General features: G+C 48.8%; 1 protein-coding gene across 22 annotated transcripts in view; it reads right to left on the bottom strand.

Annotated features, from left to right (window-relative positions):
- PTPRD (protein tyrosine phosphatase receptor type D) overlaps window positions 1-12,702 on the bottom strand; it is a 4,803,934-nt gene that overhangs the window by 1,032,688 nt on the left and 3,758,544 nt on the right. For 3 of the 22 annotated variants that reach the window (XM_069625953.1, XM_069625951.1, XM_069625950.1), the window contains exon 1: window positions 9,871-10,904. The exons of 16 other annotated variants lie outside the window; for them this stretch is intronic. The gene's annotated coding sequence lies outside the window, so the exon portion shown is untranslated. Of the gene's footprint in view, window positions 1-9,870; window positions 10,906-12,702 lie in introns of those variants that run through there. 3 more of the 22 variants (XM_069625935.1, XM_069625952.1, XM_069625954.1) reach the window with 3 other exon arrangements.

A 12,702-nucleotide genomic window follows, 5' to 3' on the forward strand; every position in this document is an offset into this window, starting at 1 on the left:
AGTTTATGACCTATCTGGGCAAAACACTGACATGAGATATGGTCTGAAAACCACCTTTTCCTCAAAGCCATATCCTACACTAAACCCTACAGGAAAACATGTGTAGAAGACTAGAACATATTTTGATCCTGAGTAACCTGTTGCATTCACTTAATACTATCTGGTACGAAGCAGTATGACCCGTCACATTACATTTTGCTGAAATTTAAATTGAATTTGATCAGGCTCTATGATGTATGGATGGATGGGGAAGCAGGTATATAGTCATGAAACACTTTGCAGGACAGGTTTAATGGCAGATTATTTATTACTGGTTGTGAGGAAATACTTGTATATTGACTGTGACTTCTGCATCTCATGTGATAAACAACCGAGCCATCTTGCCAGCCTAAACTTTATCATAATTTCTCATTTACTTTACTGTATTGCTGATGCTCAACTGGGTTCCAAGTCCTTTTCATCAAGGGAGTTGGAGAGGTGCTCACTTTAAGAGGGATGATCCATGATAGAAAGTCAAAATCAGATTTCCGGTCGACTCCCAGGACAGTTGCAGTTTCTTGAGGTATCCGTGTGTGAGTCGATTGGTTCCATGTGTTAATATCCCCACAAAAATATTGTCATACAAGACTATTGCCATATTTTTGCAGCAATATTAAGACATGGGAACTGTGGGGGACACACCGGCAACCCACGGTCCCAAAAACCCCATACATTATCCCCACTAATAATATCGCCTATGGCTTTACCCCACAACCATATACATGGCAATATTATTGGTGGGTATAACATTACCTGATACCAGTCGATTTAGGCCTTTATATACCATGCAGACTGTTTTGATTTGTTTGATTGGGAGCCAAATCAATGGCTTCAAAGGTGTGGTGGGTGGTGTCGTCAGAACATTTAGCACAAAGATGAGGCGAACGTGTGATTTTAGGCATTGTGACGGACTATCATCTGAGTGGCCATATCAATCTGTACTTTTTTGATTTTTATTATAAAATGATGCTGGTAGTTCTATCTCTGAAAGTGACTTCTTCTAAGCAGACCTCACTTTCGTAATGCACCATGCTGAAAACTATAGTGTCAACATGAAACTCAGCTCACACTGTCTAGTGACACTCCTCAGCAGTTGCCTTGAAGTTTGCTGCCTGGACAAGGCCTATCTGCTTCCTGAACATTGAAGTGAAGATGCAGCTCACTGGTGGTGAAAGTCCCTGCATGCAGTCTTGCTGTCTGGTGAGGTCAGACAACGGACACCCCTTACCAATGGACACCCGGACTGAGTCCCACAGCAACCATGAAGCAAAGGAACATCCTTGGGTTCTGTCTCCCACCTCGACCCAACACATGAGTTGAGTTGACCATGGTCATTTCAAACTGCATCAGGACCCCCAGAGCTGCCTTTGTCACTCTATGCATTTCGAGATGCTGTACACCACTCTTCGATCCTTCTCGACACCGACTCGACCCTCTGTCGGAGTGCATCCCCAGTGGGCTGAATCAGGGGGAAGCAAGCTCCATGTGGTGCTATTTACAGGGAAAACCTGCTCAGGGGAATGCTTGCTCCTTTAAGAAATTCCCTCGGAAGGTCCCTGTAGTACAGCAGTGAAGACCTTAGCTGTTCATCTGACGACCTAGCCCACCCACCATGTCTGCCTGGCAATCTATTGATAACAGAAAGATTGCATTTTGAAGTGATGGCCATGTTTCAGGCTAACTGTGAATGTTTGGCATTCACAGGACTAAACCAAGCAAGGCCCCCATCTGCAAATTGAAAAGCATCCATAAATGATTTACTGGCAATAACCTGGGGTTTTAATTTTGCACAATTGGTAATAACATGCTTCAAGCACTACAATGTCTGCACAGATATTGGCATCTCCCTTGTCTCCATTGCCTCATAGGGGATGGCTAGAAATGGCTTGCACTGAAGTACAGCTTTCATATTTAATTAGAAATTAGACTGTACTATTTGTTCTGCAAATCCAATAATTGCATGCTACATCATCTCGGAAGATTAAAAAAAAGTTGCAGGTGGGGGTTGGGGCGTGGGGGGTTATCAGACGTGCCGCGACTATGAAAGAAGGTTGTTTGTGCACACATCAGATCCATCAAGTAATGAAAACCACTGTTGTATTCAAATAGGAGGAAAACAATAGGAACAGGTTAGGGAAAAATGTGTCCTCACTTTCTTGCAACAAATGCATCTAGACATTTGGTAATCTACAAACTGCAATCAAGTAGGACACCGTTGGCAACATGTATGCTATCATTGGACTAAACAGCACAGTGCTGCTTGGGTGTCAGTGTGGTGCTGTTCTCATTCATGTCCGTTGGGCATGTGGGCACATCGTGTTGCCGGTCTGTGGGTTATTGCATTCTCTGCAGAGAGTGATGACCAGCGGCTGGATCTACTCAGTCGATCCTTCCTCAAAGGCTGGTCAAATATACCCCATTGAGTTGGTCCATAATGACACGCTTTGTCAATCCCTGGAGGGGATTCAGTTCACCACGGGGCGGGCAACATGAGCCAACATCAGCCGATTTTTTATTAAAACCGAGGACTCTTATGATATGATATAATAAGTCATTTATAACGCACCGGTACTCAAATGTTTCTAGCTTGGGCAAGTGAGTCTAATTTAAGGGAAATTTGAGTGTTGATGATGGATTTGGATCTAATATGGTATTAAAAGGACGGCTGTGCCAGCTGGGTCACATAGAAGCCAATATGGAATGAGGCTTCTGCTCCCGAGCTTACTATCAAAAGTCTGCAAAGAACGCCCCCGGGAGGGTGGGACTTTCTGTGCACAGGCTGAGTCCACATCAGCCAAGACCTTGCACCCCCCGCATCGTACCCCTGACACTTCCTTCCACCGGCCTCCCTCAGGCCACCATGAGTCCACACCATCAAGCAAACACTGCTCGCAGAGCATAAGCAACTAGCAGTTCATAGCACCCTCGGCCGATCCTTCCAGCTTCAGAAGATGGGCTGCCCCGAAAGGAACACGGGCGTGCCTGCGATAGGGCTTGGCTGCAGACCCTCCAAATGGAAAAATCCCATCACAGTTTCAGGATGACCAAGACATCAGCAAATAATCTCCAAAGAACTTCATTATCTGCAAAGGATTATCATGCATATTTAAGCCGGCTATATGGAAAACCAGATTGGATTTTCTCTTTGGCGAGGGTTGCCAAACCTAGCTTCAACAGTGCCAGCATGCTTAGAAAACTGCCGGGACATCACACATGCCACAGGTATTCAAGAATACTTGATATGATAGGTTATTTATAACGTGATTAATACCCAGAGGTTTCTAAGCCCGGGGATCGAACCCGTGTTGCTCCGCGTAGTTGCCCCTGAGCTATCCTCCCCTGTGCTATCCTCCCTTGGCATGGGATGGAAGATGGCTCTTGGGAAAATTATGTGTTATTTATATAGCGCCTTTATCCAAAGCACTTAACAGAGCACATATTTACATACAATATCACCCAACCAAAAATGGTACTCATTTATCGACCTTGAAAGGTTAAAAGGCTGAATTGGCCGTGCAGGATTTGAACCGGTGATCTGCAGATCATGTACAGATCACAGCAGCGAGCGCTCAACCTGCTGAGCTATCTGACATTGCACACTGGTTCGCCTACATACGATCCCTGCTCCATTTTTCTCTGGCCCCTGGGTAACATGGACCATGGCAGTCCTTCAAAGGCAATTGCTGCCAGCAGCGTTTAGCCTCTCAGTGCTTTTTTGCAACCTTTCTTGAAAGAGCAGAACATAAATAAAATATCGCTTTGCACAGACCTTCTGCTGAAATATTTAGAATGGGCTGCATTCTGGTATTCCCTCTAGCAGCAGACACTGGGAAACCCCACTTTCAAGATGTGCCTCCCCACCCCGCCCCGCACAGCTCGCAGCTGATGTCAAGCGGCAGTGATTGGCCTTAAAAAGCAGAGTCGCACTCGGTGCTGCCAAGGGGAAGGATGGCCAGATGCCATTGCAAGCCCCGTCCAGCGCCCCCACGCCCCATATCAAGAACACTGCACATAGTCGTGCACGCCATAGTGCCGTGAAGCGCCAGTAGTCCTGCAGTGGGCACTAAGCTGGTGCAGCTACCACGCGAGCAAAATGGCAAAAAATGACAGCCACTGTGTCTGGAAATGGGCGCTGCATCACTTCCACCGTTTCAATACAAATACCCATTGGGTTGTATTTTGAGGTTGTGCCCCCTTTTATCAGAAATCTTCAACATCAACCATGACGCAAATGTGATTAGAGAGGGGCCAGCCCCTGTACGCAGGACTTCCTCACAGAACGTGAAAACATGCATCCTGTTGGAACCCGGCTACATCACATTTGACCCCTGGCTTTCCCAGGTAACCAAAGCGGTGTGATCCTGGTCAAATCACTAGTTCTCCCTTTGCCTCAGCTCCCTTATCTCAGACACATGGGAGTGCTTGGAGCAGGCTAAATAGGGTTATATGTGATTTTACCAGCGGAAATTTCAGAGTGGTACATTGCATTGTGACCATAATACCAAAAAACACCCAGTTTTGTATTTTTATTTGAGGGGGTCCCCCACCCAAGTCCCCAATTGTTTACCCTTATAACGCCCGTCCAATCCCACCGACTCATTTTAACCCCTTACCCCACTACCGTATTTATATTTATTTCATAATTTCAGTGTTTTTCGGTATTATGGTCTTCGGTAAAAGGCACCGCTCTGTTTTGTTTTTGGTAAATCGTCTAAAATAGTCGTGCTAATTGCTATGTAAAACATCCTGAGCGGTCTGTCCAGGGCAGCAGGACCTCTGCATAGCTATGCCTGCCACTGGTTCTCGGGAAGCCTCCTATTACTCACTTTACTCACCCCACTGCACTGGTACTCAGTGATTCACCCCAGAAGTCAGAGCCCAGCTCCCGTATCCAGGCCTTTACCCAGTATGAATTCAGAGCTCGACCCCACAAATCAGCCCCACCCGTTTTTATGACGTGCCGAGCGTAAAGGCATCAACAGCCGCATTTAAGGCTTGACTCAACTTTTCAGGGTTAAACTCTAGTATTAAACCAGCCACACACCCCTTATTGTGGGTTGAGCCCCAATATGCATTAGTCACCTGTATTCAGTGCGTAAACTCCAAAAAAGAACATAGAGAGGGATAAGTATTGTCACATGCATAAATTGAGCTCTTGAAAGTAGTAGGGTTAATAGGAGAACCTGAGGGACGTGTCGAGAGGCTGCATGACTCCCTTCTTGGTCAGTATTGCTGCAACTTGCAAGTGTTGAAATTTCACAAACTGGGAGCTGCGGATCCCCTTGACAGATTTCTAAGAATAGATATTTTCTTCTTCTCCCTTCACTTAGTTGGAAACTATGGTGTTAAAAAAAAAATCATGCAGGCCAGAGGCGGTAAACATATTCTGCTTTACTAAGCAAATGAGAAATCTAAAATAAGAAGCAGAGAGGGCCCCCTCGCTCTCACACAAGAGACCTCTGTATGTGGGGCTGAAGGCGCTCCCCTGCCAGCACAGTCACCACTTTTTGCCTTTTATACTATGAGAAAGCGTGACAGCTGAATTTATGAAAGTGGCCAGGCTGTCAATTTCACCCTCCAGGAATACAATAAAAGCAAATCTCACAGGAGGCAAGCAGGAAGCGGCACAAAATTGCTTAACGTGGTAAGCAGCCGCTGCAGATTTGCGCTTTCTCCCACCGGGGGTGTTGGCGGGCGATTGATGCTCAAACGGAAGAGTACGTTGTTCTTTGAGCCACGCGTGATGGTGAGGATCCACGCGCAGCCCCAGTAAGCGGGCGTTTGACACATCACACTGAACATGGCGACCTAGCTAGTCCCACCATGGAGGGTTGCTGTCAGCATGATATATTAAGGTGACAAATGGAAGAACCTGGCTTCGCCTTAATACTCACTTTGCGCCGTACCAAAAAAGGCACCAGATCTGGTTTGCAATAGGGACTGGGGTGATAAAGATTTGCTCAAGTTAACGTTGCATGCAGATAGTTCAAGCTAGACAGCAATGCAGCAAATCTGTTGCGCACAATTCTTGATGCCTGTATAATATGAACTGGATGAGGCATATTTTGCCCCATTGTAGCCTGCTTCCATTTCCTAGAGGTTACCACCGTCCGCCCTGATGTTCAAAGGCTCCAGTGTCAGCCATGTCGAGAGGAACCCAAAATCATAGACACGTGGAAATGGATAACCCCCGATAACTCTGTGACTGCAGCACTGCGGGGGGCTACCGGAAAGAACGTAAGTGGCCTGAGCGTGCTCTGCTTTCGAAACCCCTGTTTGCAGGCGGGCAAGGAAGGGCCTGTGTGGGGACCCTGTAAAACAAAAGCAGGTACCAGAGATCCCCAGAAACAGGTACATGTTCATCCCCAGGCCATTCGCATCTCGGCCTCTAATCCAATGGGATACTTTTGAATGCCTCCTCTGGGGTGGGGATCTGGCAGGACGCTCACCAGAGACATCCGAATATAAAAGTGTGAGTGAAAGAAGCACACATATGAAGAGGTGACGAGAGAGGAAACCCTGCACAGACCAGAAGAACAGCACAACAGATGGAAGAACATTCTGGATGTCCATCCACTTCTTTATGGAAGAGGATCGGTTTGAACACACCCTGGATATAAACCCATCCCAGTTACAGAATTGGCAGTTAAGTGGGGGATCTGACCTGATCTGTGTAGGGAGTGAAATCACAGCAGAGTGCACCTGCTCCTGCTGACTCCAAGCTGGATGCCACACATCGCTCCTACTCCGCTCCTCTTGCATTAAAGGAGAGTAGCAACGTCAGTGCCTGTTTCTGCCCCGTGGCTATCAGTGGCAACCAGCTACTGCCCGTCGTTTGCTGCTTTCATAGCATTTGCCCAGTCCGAGTAATGGGCATAAGCCCAGCAGCAGGGAAAGTCTACCAAGCACACTCTGCACTACCCTCTCCCGCCTCCGAGACAGGCCCTTTTCTCCACTCCTTTTTGTTTTCTTTGGCACCAAAGAGACCAAAGCTCTTCCAGGATTTTTAGCTTGGCTCTAAACGACCCCCGTTTACAGGGGCTACATCTGAAACCAAGCTTGAGTTCCTGCACGTGATGCTGGGGTTTCCATCTCCACAACTGTTCATCCTTTATACGGGTGTGTGAGGGAGTATCGGGATGGCAGTAACGGTACTATTAAATGGGGATCCGTACGGCGCATCTTTGTCTGGGCAAGGAATGAGGATGGACAGAGGAGGAGGCAGTGAGAACATGTTAAGCTCACCCCTCCATCTATGAACTGCAGTCACTGACACCATCCATAAGGTGAGACAAGGCCACACCGCTCCCACACATCCAACACAGGAGCAAATGTCACGAATGCGATAGATAGATAGATAGAAGCCCCATTCTGCTCTCTATCTCCTGGGAAGCAAAGGTCTGGCACTCTACCCTCCCTCCTTGACTCCTGACTGTCTCAGCATCTCATGCTGCACGGTCGGTCCGCACAGCAGGATACGCGTATTCATCTAGCCTTCACCGGGAGGATATTGTGAGCAGCTGTTTTACCTATGTAATAAGCATGGCCTGTAGAATGAATCCCAATGTGGTTAAAAGAGTGAGACTTGGACCGGGAACGCAGAAGCGGTCTCATCCTGTTGTTCTACTCGTCTCCTCCCTTCCCTGATCTCCTCTCTGTGCTTTTCCACTGTCCTCCATTTTGGTGATCCTTGTCACTCTTCCCACGGTTTCTCCATCCTCTCGCAACTCCTTCCTGGTCCTTCCAACTTGTGTAACTCCTCCATCTTGCCTATCTTCACCGTAGATATGTTTCTGGACCCGAACCTCGCCCTGACCCCTTTTCTTCATCTTTCGAGCCCCTTTCACTTCTCCTTTAATGTTTTCCCCATTAACATTTAGTTTGAGTCCTTACCACCTGCACACAATTATGTCGGGGAAGGCTCGCCCAATTCTGCTCATGTGTGTCAACAAGCACACCAAAACCAAAGGACTCTGTCAAAGGACTTCCAAGAAGGTCTTGTCATGCCAATGGAAACAGAGCAAGCTCGGAAAAAGGGGTGGCGACGCAGGCTCTGAGAAACATTGGCACGGGCTCAGGAAAATACAGGTGGATTCCCAGTAGGACAAGGGTGCATGCTCACCAAAGAAGGGGTGTGGGCTTAAAAATAAGAGTCAGTCCGATCTGTGAAAGAGGCTGCATCTTCAAAAAGGGGGTGCAGACCCAGATACATGGGATTAGAGCACCTTCCTCATAAGCCATTATCCAGTGCACCCATCAATGAGTGTACACACCTGTTCTAATCTCAAAAACGAAAAGAGCCATCACCTCCTGCGGAGAGAATTCAGTTGAGTTGCAGAGGGTCCTCTTTTCTAAACAGGGTCAATTACCTTCTTGTGATTAACGCATAATCTGTGGGCATTTTAATTGTTAGGAGGTAAATGCACTGCTTGTAAAACACCTCAGAAGTTGTGTTTTTGAAGTGTGGGGTCAATACTGACGAATCCATATACCTCTCTTCCTTCTGCCCTCCTTTTATTTGACTAAGTCGGGGAAAGGAGTTGCCGGCTGTATGGAAAGATTACAACAACAGAAACACAACAAACAGTGATGGCAATACTATTATCGATAATTATGCGATCAGGTTTTCCTGCAGCATTTCTGCCGGATTGCTTCTGCTTCTGAGACCTCAAATGACAAGGTTGAGAATTGCCCTGTTTGACTGGGAGTTTATTTGAGCGAGTGCAAGCACCCCTACTCTTCCGAGGCACTCTTGACCCATCAGTGGGGCACAGTCCTGTGCAGGAGAGGAGCCTGAACCCCTGCTTTCGGAGGCCACCTCGTCCCCGCCAGCACGAGGCAGGTGCGCGAGGAACCTGTTGGGAGAGGGGGCTAATGGGAGGAATCGTGCAGCGATGACAGGTCATGAAGAAGTTGAACGCCAGGCCGCGTCCAATTCCCGCGGCACAAGTATCCAAAATAAAAACACATAAAGAGTGTTTGATTGTAATTGTTATGAAGACATCGCCTTGTCCTATAGGCAGCTGGCTTCCTTTGGCTGCCATGGAATGATAACATGTCGAGTCAGCGCGTTGGTATTTGGGGATATGATTCGCAGAATGCTCGCACCGCCTCTACAGTCAACGCAGTAACCCTGGTAAACTGGAAGTCTGGAAGTGGTACCCCAAAAGTGGCTGGGAAGGGGGCTTGACTAAAAACGTGTTTTTGCCTGCGATACTGCAGGCGCTCTCTCTGGGTGGGGGTGGGTGCGTGGCATCAGCTCCTGCTCTCGCAGCTAGCGTGTTTTTGTAATAACTGACGAGAAAAAGTCAGGCTTCTGCGGACTTGCGGGGTGTGGAGTTTAGAAGTGAAACTGCCTGCCAGGCCGTCTCCTCTCACCTCAAAGGCTCCTTTGCATGCGCGCATGCCTGGGTGATGCAGGGCGCTTGAAGGATGCCACCCACACGCCCCTACTCCCCCCCCCCCTCCCGTGGACCTCACTGGCACACTGAAACTGACCCCGCTGGATGAAAAAATAAAATGCCCACTGTTTGCCCGGAGCACGAACGGCGCTTAAAATGCGTGCGTTTCATTCCACTGAACTTGGGGGAGCGGGCGAGGGTTAGGGCTTGGATTGGATTCGAATAGTTTCGCCGAATAGCATTCTACCCCTCAAACTGGACCCCAAAATGATCATGTGCGTGCTTAAGAAGAATTACCCTGGCATGCTTCAGGTAAACAAGGTGGCACAACCTGGGACCAGGGCTAAAATGACATCACAAAGAGAACCCCCCCCCCCCCGCCCCCACAAGCAAAATCAGGCCGATCTGGGACGCGCACCAGACTACTTACTGGGTTTTGTGGAAGGGCAGCCTCATTGTGCAAGAGGGACGCCAGTCCTTTATAGCGCTCTCCAGAGACCGCGGTTAAAGGGAGACCTGCGCGAGGTAGCCTTCCACTCCTCGCTGCACTCGTCAACGCGCCGCAAGGTTACAAAGATGCCGCTGCCGATGGAAGTGTGCACTCTTCTTGGCGGCTGCTGTGGCGAGCATGCCTGGGCTGCTCTGTGCAGTCAAAACAACGAGGCAATCCTGCGTGTGTGGACGAACCAGGTGGGCCCCCCGCTCTCTCCGCCTCTCCTGTCAGGGTCACGTCTGCCCGGGGAGTTGCGGGTGGCGGACAGGGGCTCCCTGGGACGGGAAGGGGCACGGCTCCGCAGGTAGGGACGCCTGGCGTCGCCCTCACTTTCCAAGTTCCTCGAAGAGCTGGCACACGCCGGTAAAGCGGGCGAGGGACGCCATGACGACTCCTCCGGGCTGGCGATGCCGTCTGGGGGCAAGGCAGAGAGGGGTCAGAGGGATGCCGCCAGCAAACGCCGAGGCGCCCGGGAGAGCGTCTCCCTCGCTCTCTGAGCGCTGCCTCACAGGTCCACGCTCCCCCCTCCTGGCGGTGCCTTCCTTCTCCGTCTCCTGCTTGCCAATTCCCGACACACTGTTCCTTTTTTTTTCTGGTGCTTTCCGAATTCCCACCACAAAATGGATAAAGCAAAAAAAAAAAAATGACAAAAAGTACTGTTTCCAGGGAGCAACACACCTCGAAGCGTCGCCACTAACAGCAAGTGAGCAAAACCAAAAACAGATCCGTTTCCCAGCAGCAAAACATTCGGATTTCTCCTCCACTCCGTGAGATCCTTGCCACCCCTTTCAGAGAGTGGGAATGGTTTGCAGACTGGAGGTGTTCTTCCGGTGACAGCAGAAGGGAAGGCTCCCTCTTTCTCTGCGAGACCTGCGCCTCCTCCCACGTCCAGGGGAGATCTGATGTGAGTCGGGGTTCTCTGGCTGGACGCGCCTCCTCCTTCATTCACCCTGTGTGAGAGTATTAGAACATATGACTGAGTGAGTGCGTGTGTGTGTGCGCGCGCGCGGCCGCGGGGAGTAAGCTCAGCTTTCTGTCCCACACCCCCCTCTAGCTGTGGCACACACGCCGTACACAAGGAACACAGGGAGCACACATTACAGGGAAAGCACAGCCAAGGACCGGAGACAGCCCGAGTCTCCCTGAACCCCAGACTGACTTATCACCTCTACTCGCGCCTCTGACGTCAGCGTTCCCCGAATGTGAACGACTATGTTCCAAAACCTCCCTGTAATGCTCACGCGTGCTGACAATGAGGGCTATATTTTGAATAAAATGAACAATGCACATACTATGTGTTGGCTTCCAGTAAGCAATCTTCCTGGAGGGAATTGTGTAAGACAAACACAGGACAAGTTAAACGAACACAGCATATGTGTCCTCTTAAAAAGGGAGGAGTCTTGCTGACTCTCACATTAGCATTACCCATTGAGATCAGCAGCTCCTTACAATTGTCCTATAGTGTTGAGGGCCACGGACCCGGGGATCGAACCTGTGCTGCTCCGTCTTGCTTCCAATGCGAGCGCATTGCCCCTGAGCTATCCTCCCGAGCCGCATCTTAGCTGGCCATTGTGGTGCGAGAGCAACACTAGTTCATGAACTCCTGTTTTATAATGCACACTTACAAATAAAATAAAAACGGTGCATATCACTTCCTTGACACATAGGAGTATTGAAAATCGAAATGTGAGCCAGGTTATTGTGCTTAATCTGTGTGCGCCAAATTTGCACCCCAGAGACAGACCTAGCACGAGAAAGGTAAAGCGTGGGGGGAGGGGAGGTTACCTAAAATGCACAGAGACACAGGTAGAGACAGGCATATGGAAGTGCAGTTACCCCGAGACGCTGGCACAGCAAGGGGCACAGGCAGACTGGCACCCATAGGCAGAAAGAGAGAGACTTGCAAATAGGCAGAAGAGTTTATAGGGATATTTCTACAAATACAAGACGGCCACAAACCGTGACCCATACGCAGGAAGAAACACCAAGTAAAATGCGAGAGAATGAAACAGTGTCAAAGAGAAACAGAGGCTAGCGGCTGAGTGGCAGCTGTCTATGGTGCTGGCTGTTGATCTTTTCATTTTTCTAATGGGAGATGCACTACGTCCCTGCAATGTGCACGCACGACCAAGCGTCGCACGGTAGCCTGCACAAAGCAATGGGAATTTTCCACTCAAGACATATTTTCAAATGTTGTGTTGAAAGGGAGCTTTTTACAGGTCACTTGACTATGAAAAATGGGCTACAAGGCCATAACATTTACTAACGAAAGGTAGCACACGAGCAATCCCAATAGATGCCAAGCCACCGGCAGTGGACAGGAGCAGCTCTGAACACATGTTCATGATGCCTTTGCCCACAATACATTCAAAGTAACAAGATATGTTCCGTTTGTTTGTTCCCCATAATGTCAGTATTGCCAGTGTTAGAAGACCCGACCAACTTATGTTTGTCCAAATATACTAGTACTAGTGTACAGACCCCTCCCTGTACATGGCCGAAGTGCAGTTTTTTGTTGACACAATAGGGCCACCATATATCTTAAGCCAACAGCTCCCCCTAGCGGTGGCAACAGGTGAAGATATGCAAATTGGACCACTGTAAATCCTAAGGCAACATCTCCCTCTAGCTGTGGCAACAGGCCAAGCTATGACTGCATCGGACAAACATAGAGAGACAAACGTACATCTGGCCTTGTATTATATTGTTAGATTTCCGACTAAGAATACTCCAATTTCTAGCACATGATGGCAATGATTTAATTGTAAG

Source organism: Ambystoma mexicanum, chromosome 6p (assembly GCF_040938575.1).
Source record: "Ambystoma mexicanum isolate Mex_15411 chromosome 6p, UKY_AmexF1_1, whole genome shotgun sequence".
NCBI lineage: Eukaryota > Metazoa > Chordata > Amphibia > Caudata > Ambystomatidae > Ambystoma > Ambystoma mexicanum.